At 44.6% G+C, this 18,851-nt stretch overlaps 1 pseudogene; it reads right to left on the reverse strand.

Moving 5' to 3' along the window:
- Positions 1–3,557: 3,557 nt before the first annotated feature.
- LOC130357416 (lysozyme g-like) overlaps positions 3,558–18,851 on the reverse strand; it is a 35,463-nt pseudogene continuing 20,169 nt past the window's right edge.

Raw genomic sequence — 18,851 nt, forward strand, 5'->3', positions numbered from 1 at the left:
CATAGGGTTTTGACTGGCAGGACTGGGAGCAGACATAAGGCATTTTTTGTAGCAAAAAGTACCCCAGTTCTTGATTTCCCCGGTGGTCCAGTCAAGGGTAGGGGAATGGCATTGAAGCCAAGGCAGTCCGAGAAGAATTTCAGAAGTGCAGTTAGAAAGTACCAGAAATTCAATCTTTTCGTGATGGGGTCCAATGCACATTAACAGGGGTTCTGTGCGGTAACGCACAGTACAGTCCAATCTTTCACCATTAACTGAGGCGATGTAGAGAGGTCTGGCGAGATTGGTCACTGGGATGTTGAACCTGTTAACGAAAGAGGCCAAAATAAAATTTCCTGCAGATCCAGAATCCAAGAAGTCCACAGCTGAGAAGGAGGAGTTAGAAGAAGAAATCCGCACAGGCACAGTAAGACGTGGAGAAGCAGAGTTCACACCTAGAGCTGTATCACCTTTGTGCGGAATCGGAGTGCGTCTTTCCTGACGTGGAGGACGGATAGGACAATCCTTCAAGAAGTGTTCGGTACTGGCACAGTACAGGCATAGGTTCTCATTGCGGCAGCGTGTCCTCTCTTGTGGTGTCAGGCGTCTCGGTCTCCGGTCTACTTGCATAGCCTCCACGGCGGAAGGCACAGGAACAGATTGCAGTGGACCAGAGAAGAGAGGAGCCGGGGAGAGAAACCGCCTAGTGTGAACAAAGTCCATATCCTGGCGGAGCTCCTGGCGTCTTTCGGAAAAATGTATGTCAATGCGGGTGGCCAAATGAATAAGTTCATGCAGGTTGGCAGGGATTTCTCGTGCGGCCAGCACATCTTTGATGTTACTGGATAGGCCTTTTTTGAAGGTCGCGCAGAGGGCCTCGTTATTCCAAGATAATTCGGAGGCGAGAGTACGAAATTGGATGGCGTACTCGCCTACTGAAGAATTACCCTGGACCAGGTTCAGCAGGGCAGTCTCGGCAGAAGAGGCTCGGTCTGGTTCCTCGAAGACACTTCGAATCTCCGCGAAGAAAGAGTGTACGGAGGCAGTGACAGGATCATTGCGGTCCCAGAGCGGTGTGGCCCATGATAGAGCTTTCCCAGACAGAAGGCTGACTACGAAAGCCTCCTTAGACCTTTCAGTAGGAAACTGGTCCGACATCATCTCCAAATGCAGGGAACATTGCGAGAGAAAACCACGGCAAAGTCTAGAGTCCCCATCAAACTTGTCCGGCAACGATAAACGGAGGCTGGATGCGGCCACTCGCTGCGGAGGAGGTGCAGGAGCTGGCGGAGGAGATGGTTGCTGAAGCTGTGGTAGAAGCTGCTGTAGCATAACAGTCAGTTGAGACAGCTGATGGCCTTGTTGCGCTATCTGTTGCGACTGCTGGGCGACCACCGTGGTAAGGTCAGCGACAACTGGCAGCGGGACCTCAGCGGGATCCATGGCCGGATCTACTGTCAGGATTCGGCAGGCTGGAGGTGGATCCTCTGTGTCAGAGAGGGATTGGCGTGGACCGTGCCGGCGGACCGGTTCTAAGTTGCTACTGGTATTCACCAGAGCCTGCAGCAAAGCGGGATGGTCTTGCAGCGGCGGTAGCAACCAGGTCGTATCCACCGGCAACGGCTCAACCTCTCTGACTGCTGAGATAGGCGCGGTACAAGGGATAAGGCAAGAGCAAGGTCGGACGTAGCAGAAGGTCAGAGCAGGCAGCAAGGATCGTAGTCAGGGGCAACGGCAAGAGGTCTGGAACACTGGCTTGGGATACACAAGGAACGCTTTCACTGGCATAATGGCAACAAGATCCGGCAAGGAAGTGAAGGGGAAGTGAGGTAATATAGGGAAGTGCACAGGTGAACAGACTAATTAAAACCATGCGCCAATCAGTGGCGCACTGGCCCTTTAAATCGCAGAGAGCCGGCGCGCGTGCACCCTAGGGAGCGGGGCCGCGCGCCGGGACAGCACAGACGGGGAACGAGTCTGGTAAGCGGGTCGGGATGCGCACCGCGAGCGGGCGCGTCCCGCATCGCGAATCGCATCCCGGCTAGGGACATTATCGCAGCGCTCCCGGTCAGCGGGTCTGACCGGGGCGCTGCGAACAGGAGAACGCTGCGAGCGCTCCGGGGAGGAGCGGGGACCCGGAGCGCTCGGCGTAACAATAATAATCTGACTAAGCTTTTCTAAGCAATGTTTTGTATTGTTATGAAATCCATTTCTAATTTTGTGCTGTAGCTTGTAATTTTGTTTCTATGGTTGTGCAGATCTTTAATTGTATTGCCATACTTTTCATTATTGCTGCTTCACTAAATATACCAGTTGTTTTTATATTTGTAATCATTCTGAGGTTACAGAGGTTTGACTTCTTGCATACAGTATCTTTAATTATGTTGGTTATTGACGCTTCATAGAGAAATTATTATGTTACTGGATTCCAAGAACCAAGTATTTGTTTCTAAAATCAGATTTTGTTTTGGTGCTGCAATTTGAAGACGTATTCCAGGTTTATTTTGTTTCATTTATTTTTATTCAATGTACTGAGCCTGGGGCAAACATAAAAAAAGCATATGCCTACCTTCCTCACTCCCTGTTTCCGCCATTCTCCCGGAGTCAATAGTGTTGCAGTGACAGGAGCAAGGAAGGTAAATATATGTTTTGGGAGGGATTTTTTTTGTCTCCTCCTGTCCCCCCAGACTGAGCTCACTAAATAAAAACTCGGAACACTCATGAACTTTGTGGTTGTGTTCTCAACCAATTTGCATGGCCAGGCTTTTCCAAGGAGGATTATTTTATGCAGCACTTTTCTTTCTGTTCTCACATTGGCCGGCATTTATCATTGTAGGTGTAAGTGAAGCATTTTTCTACACCTTTTTTTGTGTGCTGGTAATGTGTAGGAGCAACAAATTTATTAAATGGTCTCAGAGCATTTCATAAATTTGGGGCAGTTCACATTTTCTAAAATTTCTCTCTTGACATACACCAAAAAGCTAAGCTAAGTCTGGGCTGGTGTCGTTTTAGAGACTTTTCAGTGGCTTTGCGCCTATTTGCACCTTTTCACAAAAAGGCGCAGTTCATAAAACCCTTCCATATCATGTGTATTGCCAAAATCAATGGATTGCAACTCAAAATCAGCAGAAATGTGTAAACCAAAAGGCGCAAAAAAGGTGCAAATAAACACTGCTTGCGCCTTTTTTGCGCCTTTTGTAGACAAAAAAAACAGTCTAAAGACAATGATAAATGTCGCCCATTGAGAATTATATTCAAACACTGTATTTTATATGTATTTATCTCTTATAAATAAATACAAATACGTAGATCTTTAAATTCTACCTTTTTTGGCATATTTTTGTGCAGGGTTCATTAAACTTAAGAAATGCACCCCAAAATAAGTTATTGCACAGTTTATCTTGTGTCGATACAACATTCCCAGAAGTGACATGATTTAAAAAACTACTACTCTTAAGGTATTCATTAAATAGGGTCACATTATGTATGTGTTTTTATTTTTCGGCATCATCCGCACTTACCTGTTGACATTGGTTTGTAGCACAGGTGACGCTGATTAAAAGGGTCTTTACCGATATGTGGCTTCTTTCCTCCATTATTCCTCTTTTTTCTGATTATGCAAATGAAGTAGCTTAGTGAACATGGAGCATTCCCAAGTGTGGCACAGCGGAATCGGGGCTCTGTGATGCTGTTGGTAGGGGAGTGACAAAGGTAAGTATTTGTTATTTGTTTGTTTATGTATTTATTTGTTTATTTACCATCTCTCTGGACACAGTTTCAGGCTCACGTGACTGGTACACGTTATTTAGTATCTGGCTTTTTTTATTGAGAATGTACTCTCTGAAATTTAACCTGCCTTTGAAGGGTAACCTGTTTGGCAATACATGCTGCTTGAACCACAGACAGCAGAAAGCAGGCAGAGACTTTCTCATTATAATACATCCAAAATGAAAATAATGTACAGGGCCTTTCCATGCCTTTTTGCACCTCCCTTGCTACATGTGTTCAATATTTTTTTCCTGTGTCATTTCACATTATTACACATAACTTAATATCTGAGCTTATTTGTTTTGGATACCTTGTATGCATGAATTACTTGGGTTGTTACCAACATCTGGTGAAAATTTCCTGTCAATAGCACCTTTGGAAATATATTTAGTGAGAAAAATGGTGACGTGTTCAATACTTATTTCTCCCGCTGTATTTTATTTTACAATACCTGGTCCACTCAGCATGGGGAAAAAAATTATAAAGGTGCTGTGGAAACTGTAAGATCATAATTTTTTTGGTCAATCTCTTGAATGGGTTAACACTGTGGAACAGTGGAGTTATTGGAGTATTGGAGTTAGAGAGATCACAATATTGACCTGGCCCCATAGCCCGAAGGTCCCCCCAGCGGCAAAGGCACGGAACTAGCAAGGGCCTCTATCATCCACAACTGGTTCAAGGAACCTGAAAGGGGAAGCATGTGTAGTCCCAGAATTCAATAGTAGTGCTGCCTGCATTGTTCTGCTGTAGCAAGGCTTGACTTGAAGAAGTGGGAGCTGGGGCATGTAAACAGTTGGTGGCAGATTTTTTAAAGGGGGCACAGTCGAATTATGTGGTACAGTAGATTGGGTAACAATGGCACAGTTTATTTATGGCGAGTGTCACATAGTTTATTGGAGGACAGTGGCTTTATTGAGGGTGCAGAGCGGCACAATTCATAGAGCGGGCACAGTAGCATCATTCAATGTTTGAGGGGGCACAGTATGTGGCAGTATTATATCTGCAAAGCACGCGGTAGTATCATATTCAGGGCACCATATATATACCCCCATATATATTTTAGGGGCACTGTGTATTGCAGTATTATATTTTGTGAGACACAGCATGAAGAAGTCTTCATGGCAGTCTGGGCCAAAGTAAGAAGAAAACAAATACAATCAGCAAAGACATCACTTGTGAATCCCTGAATAAAACAGATTTTTTTTGCCAACAAGCACTACCCTACACCACTAGGGTTTCACATATTAACCCCCTTTATGCCACAAACCAACAGGGAATCTTACTTTAACCCACTAACTGCCCTAGACATCAAGGATGCAGTCACCCCCTTAGGCTATGTTCACACGGCAGAATGTCTATGCGGAATTCTGCAGAAGAATTTCGCATGGACATTCCGCAGCAGCAGAGTCCCATAGATTTTAATGGGATTCTGCTGCACTGTTCACATGTCAGAAATTAAGATTTTAGTGTCTTCAGAAAGAATAGACATGTCTATTCTTTCTGCGGAGCCGCATGGAAATGCATTGCCGTCTATGAGCAGAACATGCCGGCGCTCTTTAGTCTGTGGAATGTCTACACAGAGATTTTCCTCGGGGACATTCCACCATGTGAAAATAACCTTACTGGATATTTCACCAGGGCCTTAACCCCCTTCTTTGCCCCACCAAGGATGCAGACATGAAAACCTTCATATAGGCAACCTAATTTTCCATGTGCTATAAAATGTGCTGTTTTATACTATATGTCTGAATGCAATGTATATCAGGCTCCTTTATAGTCCAAATCCCTAACTGCCCTGCTTACTAGCCACAAATGTTTAGAGGAAACATTGCCAATAATGCAGATGAAAATCATGGCAGGCTACAGCCAGCGGTAGTAAAGAGAAGTTTCCCAGGGAGGGAGAGACCAAACTAAGCATTTGTTCCAGGGCTTACAAGCCTTTAGCTACGCTTTTGTTGCTGCAAATAAGCACCACCATAACTACCAATTGTATGAAGATTGCAAGGATTAGCTTTTATAAACATTGAAGTTGTTGCAGCACTCACTCAAGTGCCCAAGCCCCTTCAACCAGCTGATCATTGGGGGTGCCAGCAGGTGGATCCTCTGATCTAATATTGAAGTATAGGCTGAGGATAGGCCATTTATTTTGTAAGGCTGGATAACCCCTTTAAGACAAGCAGATTTGTATTTGTAGTTACCTTTCATCTGTTGACTTGCTGTCCATCCTGGAAACTTTAGTTTTATTTCATTAAACATGTAACACAGAATCTCTGTAGCCTGTAAAATGTGTTCTTAACTATCCCAAGCTCCACGAGGTGTATGCCACCTTTTAGCAATCTGTAAAGAGCAAGACAAGGCTTAGTTAGAAGCAGGTGACAATTTATGTACGGAGACAGACAAGCAAAAGAAGGCATGCCGTGCTGTGGCATAAGAGCAGCTCAGCTCCACCTCCTTGACACTTGGCAAAGAAAAAAAAAGGGATTTTTTTAAAGTTTGGAAGTCACCATCACCTTACGGAAAGGTGATTCTTTCTATCCCTGTCCTTCCACGTTGTTTGGTCATAGGTAGGGTTTTCTTTACCAGGAGTAAAGAATAGTCTGTATCTACATACTCTGGCCATGGTAGAGTGGCTTGGGGAAAATTCTGTCTTTCCTTCATACATGTGATCAATTTATCATCTGTTCCTGGCTTTGGCTTCAAAAACCACATAAACAAAACCTGAAGGTGGGAATAGTGTACACCCTAAATTGTATTACTAAATTGTATTACTTGGTGTTATATTCAATTACATATTTCCTCTATTCTAAATTACAGTTAATAAAAAGGCCATACTTTTCTAGATTTTTTTTCAATATTACCTGCATGAGGCCAAAGGCCTGTCCATGGTCACCGTGTTTACTTGCATCTAGAACGTTTCCGGCACGTGACGAACGTGATATAATTGCAGCGATAATAACTCCATCTACTCCTGTTTTCCTAGATACTGACTGTATCTTCTGATTGTATTTGTTCCTTGTTCCCAGATCTGTTGCTGCCAGCTTCTCCAAACCAATGATACCTATGTATTTATACAACAAGAAAAAGTTTAGTTCTGTATGACTATAGACAAAAGTTCAAAAGTGTATTCTGGCACTGTATCAAAAAAATAATATAGTGACAGGGGCCCTGGTAAAATAGAAAATAAGGGAAAAAAAAGAAAAAAAAAAACCTGCTATACTTGCCTACCCCTGGTCCTTCTTCTAATTCTTGTAACACTCACATTTCAGAAGACAGGAACACCGGTGGGTGTGGATCCTCTGGACCTGTGTGGCACATGACTCGGACCGTACCAGGGTGCAGAGTCTAAGGTGCCACTGGTTTTCACCAGAGCCCGCCGCAAAGCGGGATTGACTTTCTGCGACAGGCGGCACCCAGGTCGCTACCCCTGGCAAGGCTCGACCACACCGGCGGCTGAGGAGATGCGAGGCACAGGAGGGATAAGGCAGCTCGTAGTATGGATAGACTACGAGTTCAGTAGGCAGGTGGCAGAGGAGCAAGGTCAAAGTAACAAAGCAAGGGATCAGATACACGGCTAGGCAATACTAAGGAACGCTTTCTCTAAGACACAAGGCAACAAAGATCCAGAAGGGGAGTGAGGAGGGTGGAGGAATTTATAAATGAGCCACAGGTGAATTACACTAATGAGCGTACTGGCCCTTTACATCTTAAAGCTCCAGCGCGTGCGCACCCTAGGGGACGGGGACACGTGCGCCGGAGCAGAGAGGCAGAGGCAGGAGAAACACCCAGAGAGTGACGGACTGGGGCTCGCATGCGGGCGTGTCCCGCGATGCAAGTCCCAGCCCCGTCAGCAGCAGCAGGTAAGGGAACCAGGCGCTCACGGCCAGCATGTGCGGCTGGAGGGTATAACATAACAGTACCCCCCCCTTTGGTCCCCCCCTCCTTTTACGAGAGAGTAAACTCCTGAGGTCACGGTCCAGGATATTCTCCTCAGGCTCCCAAGATCTCTCTTCAGGACCGTAACCTTCCCAGTCGAGCCAACATTTTTTTTACCTTTCACAGTTTTTGTCGCAAGAATCTGTTTAACTTTGTAGACATGAGAAGAGCCGGAGACAGGTGTGGGAACAAGATTCTTCTGAGAGAACTGGTTTCCAACAAGAGGCTTGAGGAGAGAGACGTGGAAGGAATTGGGAATACGTAAGATAGAAGGTAGACAGAGTTTGAAGGAGACAGGATTGATTTTTTTTTAGAATCTGGAAGGGACCAAGGTAGCTGGGACCGAGCTTGTAACAAGGGATCTTGAAGCGGATGTACTTGGATGAAAGCCACACCATGTCACCAGAAGAGAAGGACGAAGTAGGTCTTCTACTTTAACCTCTTCAAGATGCCGGGCGTATGCATACGCCCTGCATCCCGAGTCCTTAAGGACGTGGGGCATATGCCCGTGGGAATTCCGGTCCCCGCTGCTATCCGGTTGGGGACCGGACCGGGATGCCTGCTGAAATCATTCAGCAGACATCCCGGCACATCGCCGAGGGGGGTCCTGAGATACACCCCCCCCCCACCCCATGTCGGCGATCGCATAAAATCGCATAAAATCGCATGTCAATTCAGACATGCGATTTTCTGCTACACCGGGCTGATCGGGTCTCTGGTGACCCGATCACCCGGAAAATAGGGATGATCGGAGCTGTCAGTGACAGTCCCGATCATCCTGAGGGATAGGAGCGAGGTCGCAGTGCTGCGATCTCCTCCTATCCCCTGCCATTGGTCAGAACTGATTCTGACCAATGGCAGCACAGGACAGTGGGTTGCCATGGCAACCCCCCGTTCTGCCCACCCCTGGATGTCGGGCAGAATGGGGGGAGTAGATGGCCTGGGGACCGCAGATCGATGCTGGAGACAGGAGCAGGTAGGGAAACGACGGTGGGGGGGGGGAAAGGAAGCGATATTTACTCCTGCCATTCCTAGTGGGTGCCAAACTGCAACTCCGAGCATGCCCATACAGCCAAAGGCTGTCTGGGCATGCTGGGAGTTGTAGTTTTGCAACATCTGAAGGGTCACAGTTTGGAGACCACTGTTACAGTGGTGCCCAAACAGTAGCCCTCCAGATGTTGCCAAACTACAACTCTCAGCATGCCTAGACTGCCCACCCAGGCATGCTGGGAGTTGTAGTTCTGTAACATCTGTCCCTTTAGCAATTTTCATGAAATTTTTTTAAATTGCTGCTCTACTTTCAAGCCCTCTAATTTTTTCAAAAAGTAAAAATATGTCCATTTTATGATGCCAACATTGTATTTGTGAATAAAAATAAAATTTATTTGGAATATCCATTTTCCTTACAAGCAGAGAGCTTTAAAGTTAGAAAAATGCAAAATTTTCAAAATGTTCATGACATTTTGGAATTTTTCACCAAAAAAGGAGGCAAGTAACGAAGAAAAATTACCACCAAAATAAAGTAGAATATGTCACGAAAAAACTATCTCAAAATCAGAAAATTCTGTAAAAGCGTTTTAGAGTTATTAATGCGTAAAGCGACGGTGGTCAGAATTGCGAAAAAGGGTTCAGTCATTAAGGTAAAAAAGGGCTGCGTCCGAGAGGGGTTACTCCGCTTGTGCCTTCATGCGTGAAGAAGCCTGGGATCAAGACTGTCGGGTCTGTTGCCAGATGGGGGAGAAGTCACAGACCAGCTCATCAACAGCAGGCACACCGGAGGAGACTTGGAGAGGAAGAGGAGAATGGAGATGGAGTCCGTAGACAGCAAAAAGGGGGATGACCTTGTGGACTCAGATTCCTTATGATTATATGAAAATTCTGCCCAGGGGGGAAGGTCGACCCAATCATCTTGGCGAGCTGAAACAAAATGGCGAAGATAAGTCTCAAGGATTTGATTGACCCTCTCCACCTGACCATTGGACTGAGGGTGGTAGGCCGAGAAGATTCCAGATTGATGTCCAGACGGTTACAAAGGGCTCGCCAGAACATAGAGACAAACTGCACACCTCAATCTGAAACTATATGCTGAAGAAGACCATGTAAACGAAAGACATGTAACAAGAATTACTTCGCCAGCTGCGGGGCAGAAGGAAGACCTGGTAGAGGGATGAAATGAGCCATCTTGGAAAACCGATCTACAACGACCCAAATGACAGTGTTATTATGAGATGGTGTCAAATTGGTGATGAAATCTATGGCAATATGGGACCAGGGAGTCTCTGGAATGGGTAAAGGCTGTAAGAGTCCTGCAGGTCTCTGTCGAGGAGTTTTGTCACAGGCAAATGTTACACAGGACGTCCTGCAGGATGTCCTGCTGTCAAGGAAGAATGCACCCATTTCAGGACCTTGAATCTCAACCTGGCGGGCACAAAGGATTTTCCCAGAGGAACTTGCTGAATCTCAGCAGGAGCGTCAGGAATCAAATGGTCAGGAGGAATAATATGCCTAGACGTGGATTCCAAATCAATGATGTCAGAGGACCTGGAGAGAGCATCAGCCCTGATGTTCTTGTCTGCTGGACGTAAGTGAATGAAGAATTTGAACCTAGAAAAGAACAGTGACCATCTTGCCTGGCGGGGTTCAAACGCTGAGCAGACTTAAGGTATAGAAGATTCTTATGGTCGGAGTAGATGCTGACCGGATGAGAAGAACCTTCAAATAAATGTCGCCATTCCTCCAAAGCTAGCTTGATAGCGAGGAGTTCACAAGTTACACTCTTGCCCTTGGCGTTTTTCTGAGTGAGAACGGCACCCACTCCAATGGGTGAGGCATCAACCTCCAAAGCAAAGGGCCTCTCTGGATCAGGTCTTGTAAGCACGGGAGCAGAGGCAAACGCAGACTTTAAACGGGAGAAGGCCTCTTCAGCCTCTTGAGGCCAAGACCTAGGATTAGATGCCTTCTTAGTCAGAGCCACAATAGAAGCAACCAAGGATGAAAAATGAGGGATAAACTGACGATAATAGATAGCGAATCCCAGAAAGCATTGCATAGTACGTAGGCCCAAAGGACGAGGCCAATCCAATACTGCTGACAACTTATCTGGATCCATTTGCAGGCCCTGATGAGAGACAATTAAGCGAACAGGCATTTCTCCAGTTTGGCGTAGAGATGATTCTTCCGTAGTCGCGGAAGAACCAGACGAACATGAGAACGATGCTCCTCTAGGTTGGAAGAGAAGATCAGGATGTCATCTAGGTATACGACAACACAGGAGTAGAGAAGATCATGGAAGAAATCATTGACAAACTCTTGAAAAATAGCTGGAGCATTGCAGAGACCAAAAGGCATTACAAGATACTCAAAATGTCCGTCACGAGTATTGAAGGCCGTTTTCCATTCATCTCCCTTGCGGATACGAATGAGGTTATACACACGGCGTAAGTCCAACTTAGAGAAGACCTTGGCACCACGTAGACGGTCAAAAAGTTCTGAGATAAGAGGAAGAGGGTAACGGTTCTTGACCATGATTTTGTTAAGTCCCCTGTAGTCAATGCATGGACGGAGTGAGCAATCCTTCTTCCCTACAAAGAATAAAACTGCTCCAGAAGGATAAGAGGACTTACGGATAAATCCCTTTTGAAGATTCTCCTGGATTGATACCTATATCAATAGGGCATTCGTAAGGACAATGTGGAGGCAGAGACTCAGCCTGTTTCTTGCAGAAAACATCAGAGAAATCTTGGTAAGGTGGGGGCAGGCCAGGTAAAGGAGGAAGACGAGAAACAACCTTACGCAGAACTGCTTGGAGGCAAAAATGTTTACAGGATGGTCCCCAGCGAATTAATTCTCCAGCTCTCCAATCCAGTTGCGGGGAATGGCGTTGCAGCCAAGGAAGGCCAAGAAGAATCTCAGAAGTACAGTGTGGCATAACAAAAAATTCCACCTTTTCTTCATGCGATACTCCCACTTGCATGACAAGAGATTCAGTACAGAAGTGAACCTTATAGTCCAGATTTTGTCCATTAACAGAGGAGATGAACAAGGGCTTGGCAAGCCGAGTGACAGGAAGATGATACTTGTGGACCAAAGAGGCATCAATAAAGTCACCTGCTGATCCAGAATGCAAAAATGCTGAAGCGCTGAAGGAAAACTTGGCTGAAGCGAAGACTTGTACAGGAATAGTTAAGCATGGAGAGGTAGTTTTCACACCCAGGGATGCCTCTCCCACGTACCCTAGGTGCAGGCGAACTGTACAGTCCTTGAGAAAGTGCTCCAGGCTAGCACAATACAAGCACAAATTATCATTGTGTCGCCGTGATCTCTCCTGTTGTGTAAAACGAGAACGATCTCCTTGTATAACCTCTTCAGCAAGAGGCGCAGGAAACTGAAGAGGTGGACGTTGAAACATGGGTGTCAGGCGGGCAGGTTTCCTCTCTAAGCGCAGTACCTGTTGTCTCTTAGCAAAACGCACATCAATGCCTGTGACCAAGTGGATAAGTTCTGTCAAAGAAGATGGAGGATTACATGCTGCAAGGGCATCTTTAATCCTGCTTGACAGTCCTTTTTTGAATGTGGCACACAAGGCCTCATCATTCCAGGCAAGTTCAGAGACTAGAATGTGGAATTGAACCGCGTAGTCACCAACGGTAGAATTCCTTGACAGAGGTTCAGCAACGCCGTTTCAGCAGAAAAGTCACGTGCGGGTTCCTCAAAGACACTGCGGAATTCTGGCATGAAGGCCGACAAATTGGAGGATACTGGATCACCACGGTCCCAAAGGGGTGTAGCCCAAGCCAGGGCTTTACCGGACAGTGGACTAGTGACTAAGGCCACCTTTGTACATTCTGTTGGAAACAGTTCAGACATGAGCTCCAAGTGCATGGAGCACTGTGTAACAAAGCCTTTGCATGACTTGGAATCCCTGTCATACTTAGAAGGCAAAGGTAGGTGCAGCTGGGAGCCAGAAGACACTGCAGGAGCTGGTGGTGGGAGTGGGCCAGGCTGTGGTACCTACTGCTGTTGCAAGGCCAAAAGCTGTTGCATCATTGCTGAAAGTTGAAAAAATTGCTGCACCTGTTGGCCCAACTGCTGCGACTGACGTACCACAATGGAAGGAAGATCCGCGACTTCAGGCAGGGGTACCGAAGCGGGATCCATGGCCGGATCTTACTGTAACACTCACATTTCAGAAGACAGGAACACCAGTGGATAAGGCTCAGCTGGACCTGTGTGGCAGATGACTCGGACCTTACCAGGGAGCGGAGTCTAAGGTGCCACTGGTTTTAACCAGAGCCCGCCGCAAAGCGGGATGGACTTACCCCACGCACCCAGGTCGTTACCCCTGGCACGGCTCGACCACACAGGTGGCTGTGGAGATGCGAGGCACAGGTGGGATAAGGAAGCTCATAGTCTGGATAGCAGAAGATCAGGGCAGGAGGCACAGTAGCGTAGTCAAGACGTAGCAGGAGTTCAGTAGGCAGGCGGCAGAGTAGCAAGGTTAAAGTCACAAAGCAAGGGATCAGATACACGACAAGGCAATACAGAGAAACGCTTTCTCTAAGGCAAAAGGCAACAAAGACCTGGCAGGGGAGTGAGGAGGGTGGAGGAATTTATGAATGAGTCACAGGTGAATTACACTAATGAGCGTACTTGCCCTTTAAATCTTAAAGCTCCGGTGCGCACGCGCCGGAGCAGAGAGGCGGAGGCAGGAGAAACACCCAGAGAGTGACGGACTGGGGCTCACATGCGGGCGCGTCCCACGATGCGAGTTCCAGCCCCGTCGGCAGCAGCAGGTAAGGGAACCATGCGCTCACGGCCAGCGTGTGCGGCCGGAGGGCATAACGTAACAGTTCTCCTCTGTTTGTCTTTTAACTCTGCTTCTGAGACATGCCGTTGAAGCAGGATCTTCCAGTTGAGCCATTGTTCCTTCTCGGGAATTGCTGTATTGAAAGCAAAATATTGCAGCAGATCTGCTACCTGTAAACATATCCTAAAATGTATGCATAAACCAATAGCTGTGTAAGTATTTCATAAACTTACTTTTTACTCTTTACACAATGGTAACTTTTTGTGCCCCATCTTACCAGAATAATTCTGTCCATCTTGTCTACCAGTTGTATCTGAGGCTCCAGTTGTTGGAATTTCCTCAAGATTACCATATTTTGCTTTGAAGGAAATATAGAAATAAATATCATGATTCTTTAATTCATTTGTCAAATGACAGCCAAGTACATATGTTTAATAGGGTGCAGTGCTGTCCTATTTCCTGCTCTGATCACAGAGATCAATACAGATGCATGGAATGACTTCTGGCTACTCATATGTAACGTTCTGTCTGCTAGTGAAGGATAGTAGGGGGTGCAGAATTGGTAAGTGGAAACTTTGTAACTAGCACTGTAACTAGCGCTCTTATAGATAGGAACACTGAAACAAAGGAGCAGATTATATTATATATATATTATACTTTGTTCTATAGATATTTACCAGCCATTGTTGTTTTCACTATATACCTAAAATTAGAAAAAACATTGTTTTAGTGCGAAATAACCATAATAAACATGCTTATCAAATTTTCTAATTTATTTACGGTATATTCTACTCAACCTATTCTACACCAAACAATCAATCAAGTTCAACTTGATAAAGTCCAGATAATCCAAAGGAGTATGTATCAAAATAGAATGATAGTACCCATGAATGATATCCGGGTGTGGGGGTGAGAGCCAAAAGCAACTAAACTGTGGCTTCTTTCTGAATGGAAATACAGTGGTCGCTTAACTTACAATGGCATCGGATTACAATAGTTTCAACATACAGTGGTCTTTTCTGGAACATTGTAACTTGAAACTTTACTCAACATACAATGTTATAGACAGTCCAGATCTGTGAAAAGTGTCAATAACTGGAAGAACTTACCAATCAGAATAAGCATTTCACTGGTAAAACACCTGTATAACTGAAGTTCATGCACTGACTGGCTGTCTGGTAGTGCCTCCCTACAGTACAGGGAGGTACTACATGTTTTGTACTACTCACGCCAGGAGTGTTAACCTACCACACTCCAAGGGAAGTGGTTGCAGATTGCCAAGTACCAGTAAAATAATTCCTCAAATGCCAGGTTTAGGTAAGCACTTGTTATGTTACTTGGAACAATTGCAGGAAAGTACTACAGACAGTATAGTTCAAAGACTTATCAACAGATGTGCAATTGTGGTGGATGAGGCAAGTAACCACAGTTGCATTAATGGGCTTTCTGGGACTTGTAGTCTTGACTGGCTCTGACTTGACTGGAACTTGACTAGACTTGACTTGAATGAACTTGACTAGACTTGTCTTTATGCGAGCTGATTAACACTGACCTGCGCTGCTTTACAGTAGGAATTGCAATTTTGGCATTTACCGCTAGGGTGGTATATAACGGACAGATGTGGCCTGAGGATCTTCACCCCTATATCCTTTGGTGCTATGGGGCCTGTCAGAAACTTCTATGGTCCCTAAATTTTAACTTAGACTGTACTGACGACCTCGTCGACAGGATTCGTGTGAAGAGTGTAGTCGCTCTTAATCCAATAATTTAGCAACTGGGTCTTGGGCTTGTTCCCATGAGGTAAGGGACTGCCGGCTGCCTAATGACCTCCTATGTTCTGACTACGCTACTTTGCCGCCTGCCTTGACCTTCTGCAATGAACTATGAGCTGCCTTATCCCTACTGTGCCTCGCATCTCCTCAGCCGCCTGTGTGGTCAAGCCGTACCAGAGGTAGCGACATGGGTGCCGCCTGCCGCAGCAAGTCCATCTCTGGTGAAAACCAGCAGCACCTTAGACTCCGCTCCCTAGTAGAGTCATCTGACACATAGGTCCAGCGGACCAACATCCACCGAAATTCCTGTCTTCTGAAACGTGAGTGTTACACCCATCTTCCCAAAGAAATATGAATTCTTCACATGACACTAAAGGTACAATGGCATTAGAAAGTGAGAAACCCAATAAAGACAGTTTCCATAACATAATACATTTAGTCATGGAGCTGGGTTGGCAGGAGTGTGCACCATATAGTGACATCAACCTGACAGGGCAAGAAGACAAGGGTGTTCTGCTCCAGGACACCACATGAGCAGCTCCATTTTAATTTTGGGACACTGTGTACTGTACAGGACCCTGAAGAAGCTTCTGTCCTTTACATAGACCTTGATTTACAGTTTTCGGCAGCTTTTTCTTACTTTATGGACTTTTCTTTCTTTAGAAGTTGCTTTCTCTGAATTCATTATTGTAATGTCCGTTTTTGTGTTTTTGCATTTTCCGCTTTAGGCCTTGTTCAGACTTTGTATGTATTATCTGTTTTCTGTGCTATTCTCCCTGGCTAGGGAATAGTTAATGGTATTAACCAATGAAAACTCAGGTGGGTCTATTTATGTCATGGAGTTTGGTTTTGTATTATTCCTGTTTTGTATCCTGACCTGTAATGCCTAATGGGTTGGAGTTTGGTTTTGTGGAGTCTGTTCAGACTCATCTGTTTCTCAGTTGCGTGTATTATATTTTTATTTCCTTCTAGGCCAGTATTCTGATCACACGGTGGAGTGCTCCCGCTGGCTATAAGTCTATTTGGAGTTATTATTGTTGTCCCTCCATGTTTGGAGTTGGGAGACTAGTTTGTTCTTTGTATGTGTCCAATGTGAACAGTTTTCTATGTTTCCTGATCTTTTTATTGTTCATCCACTGCATCTCTTGGTTTCTGCTGTATACTTATCTAGTATTTATTCATATCTGCCGTTTATCATGATTCCGGTTTCTGAACTGTGTTAGTACGCCATATCCTGCTCTGTTTGTATATTTAAATCCTGTCTGGTTTATCTGGTTGTTTGGTTGTGTTTCCGACTATGTACAGTATTATTTGTGTACCTCTATGCCCAATGCCCTTTAGCGCAGGTAGGGACCGGCACCGTGGTTGTCTATCGGCCGTTTAGGGCGGATGGGCAAGTAGGCAGGGAGAGTGTTTCTAGGGACAGCTTAGGGCTCACTCTTCCTGTCCATCCCGTCGGTTATGACACATATAATGGTTATCCTGGAACCAATTATTATTGTAACTTGAGGGACCACTATACACGTGGGGCTCGATTTGGAGCTATTATTTCAAAGTTCCTTTTGGACCTTTCCCCTACTCCTGAATATCGCTCAATGGTGCTATTATTCTATTTTATTATATACTACTCTATATTACCTATATATTGTACTTTGTTGAACCATTGACAATATTTTTTTGCACTTTTTTGCTAAGCTTCAGAATAAATTGTGTGCAAGTTTAGCGCAAAAAAGTAATTTATTTTAATGAAAACCTGTTCTTTTTGGCACATTTGACACGTCTTCTGCCACTTTTGGGTGCAAAAGTCACCACAGTTCTGTCGAAACAATTCTTATTTATAACCCTAAATAAATTTTTTAAGATGGTCGTAAATAATTCCTTGGCTGCTATAACACAGTATTTATTTATTTTTTTAAACTGCAACCACAGCAGTCATTCCTTTATATTTCCCATTCCTTATTAATCCACTCTTAGTTTTTCCACTATATTTTTTTATTTTCGTCTCTATTGACGGGTTAAACGCCTAGACTGTATGTTCCTGTACTGTTAGAGCTAGAGCTTTTCTGCAGTTAGACAAAAGAGAACCTGCTTCACTCTGCACAGGATACTTAAAGTGTACCTGTCATAGTGCAAAAAAAAGAAAAAAATTGATATGTTACTCAGGACCCAATCCTGATCATGTGCATATCATTTTTATGTGTCTCGGACCTATATATCCAGAGATATAAGCATTTATCTGCTGGTGAGTTACTTTTTCTATGTGCAGGCAGGAGGGGGCGTGTCAGTCTGTCTCCCTCACAGGAGCAAGCCTGTGCAGTCAGCCAATCAGTACTCTCCACTCTGTAACCCTTTCCTCTCTGGTTTTATGCTGTGTCATGTGTCAGTGGAAGATACTTGGAGCTTGCCTGCAGTAATCAGAAGACATTATGGTGAATTCATAACAGGATAAATGTATAAATATAAGAATAGATCTAGTTTAGTAATTGTAGTTTAGTAACAACTGAAGCTGCAATGTTTGTAAATAACTGTGTTAGAGCAGTGTTGCCTCCTGCTGTTTTAAAACTACAGCTCCCAGCATGTCCACACATCCTTTATCTGTAGTCTCGCATACACAATAGAAATCTCCTATACTGGATACCGGTATGCTTTACGTCCGGTATCCAGTATGCTGTAAAATCTAGACTAGTCTGTCTGGCTAAAAGACAGGCGACCCTTAGTGGTGGCTATTTTGAGCTTGAATTTCAGGTGAAAATTTAATTTTATAATTGTGAAATGTCATATTATAATGAGTTCTGCAATATATGAAAAGTTTTTAACAATGACAGTGCCTCTTTAACCCCTTAAGGACCCAGCCAAGTTTCAATGTAGGACCCGGCCATTTTTATTCTGATTCCGAGATTGTTTTTTCATGACATATTCTACTTTATGTTAGTGGTAAAATTTTGTCGATACTTGCATCATTTCTTGTTGAAAAATTCCAAATTTAGATGAAGAAATTGAAAATGTTGCATTATTTTAACTTTGAAGCTCTCTGCTTATAAGGAAAATGAATATTCCAAATAAATTATATATTGATTCACATATACAATGGGGGATATTTATAAAAGGATTTAGACTGATTTTACTGTCTAAATTTGTCGCACAGAAAGTCGCAGTCTAAATACGTGCACTTTTGCTTTAGAGTATTTTTAGAACATGATGCATTCTAGTCTATTTTAGACGGAAAATGCATTGGTGCTGAATTTATCATAAGCGACTTTTCAGCGACAAGACGCTTCGGCTGAAAGTATGCTGAAATGTCAGACCATGTTGGAGCAGGTTTAAATACAGTCTAAAGTATAGATTTCGAAGTCTGTGCACAGAATTTATCAAGAGCCATGTGCCTTTTGATAAATTAACCCCTTAAGGACCCAGCCAATTTTCAGTGTAGGACCCGGCCATTTTTTAAACATCTGACCACTGTCACTTTTAGCATTAATAACTCTGGTCAAGTGTTCGGCGGGCGCAGTAGAGGGCTCAGAAGGGAAGGAGCAACAATGGGATTTTGGAGAGTGAATTTTGATGAAATGGTTTTTGGTGGGCATGTCGCATTT

This window comes from Hyla sarda, chromosome 2 (genome assembly GCF_029499605.1).
Source record: "Hyla sarda isolate aHylSar1 chromosome 2, aHylSar1.hap1, whole genome shotgun sequence".
In the NCBI taxonomy this organism is placed as follows: domain Eukaryota; kingdom Metazoa; phylum Chordata; class Amphibia; order Anura; family Hylidae; genus Hyla; species Hyla sarda.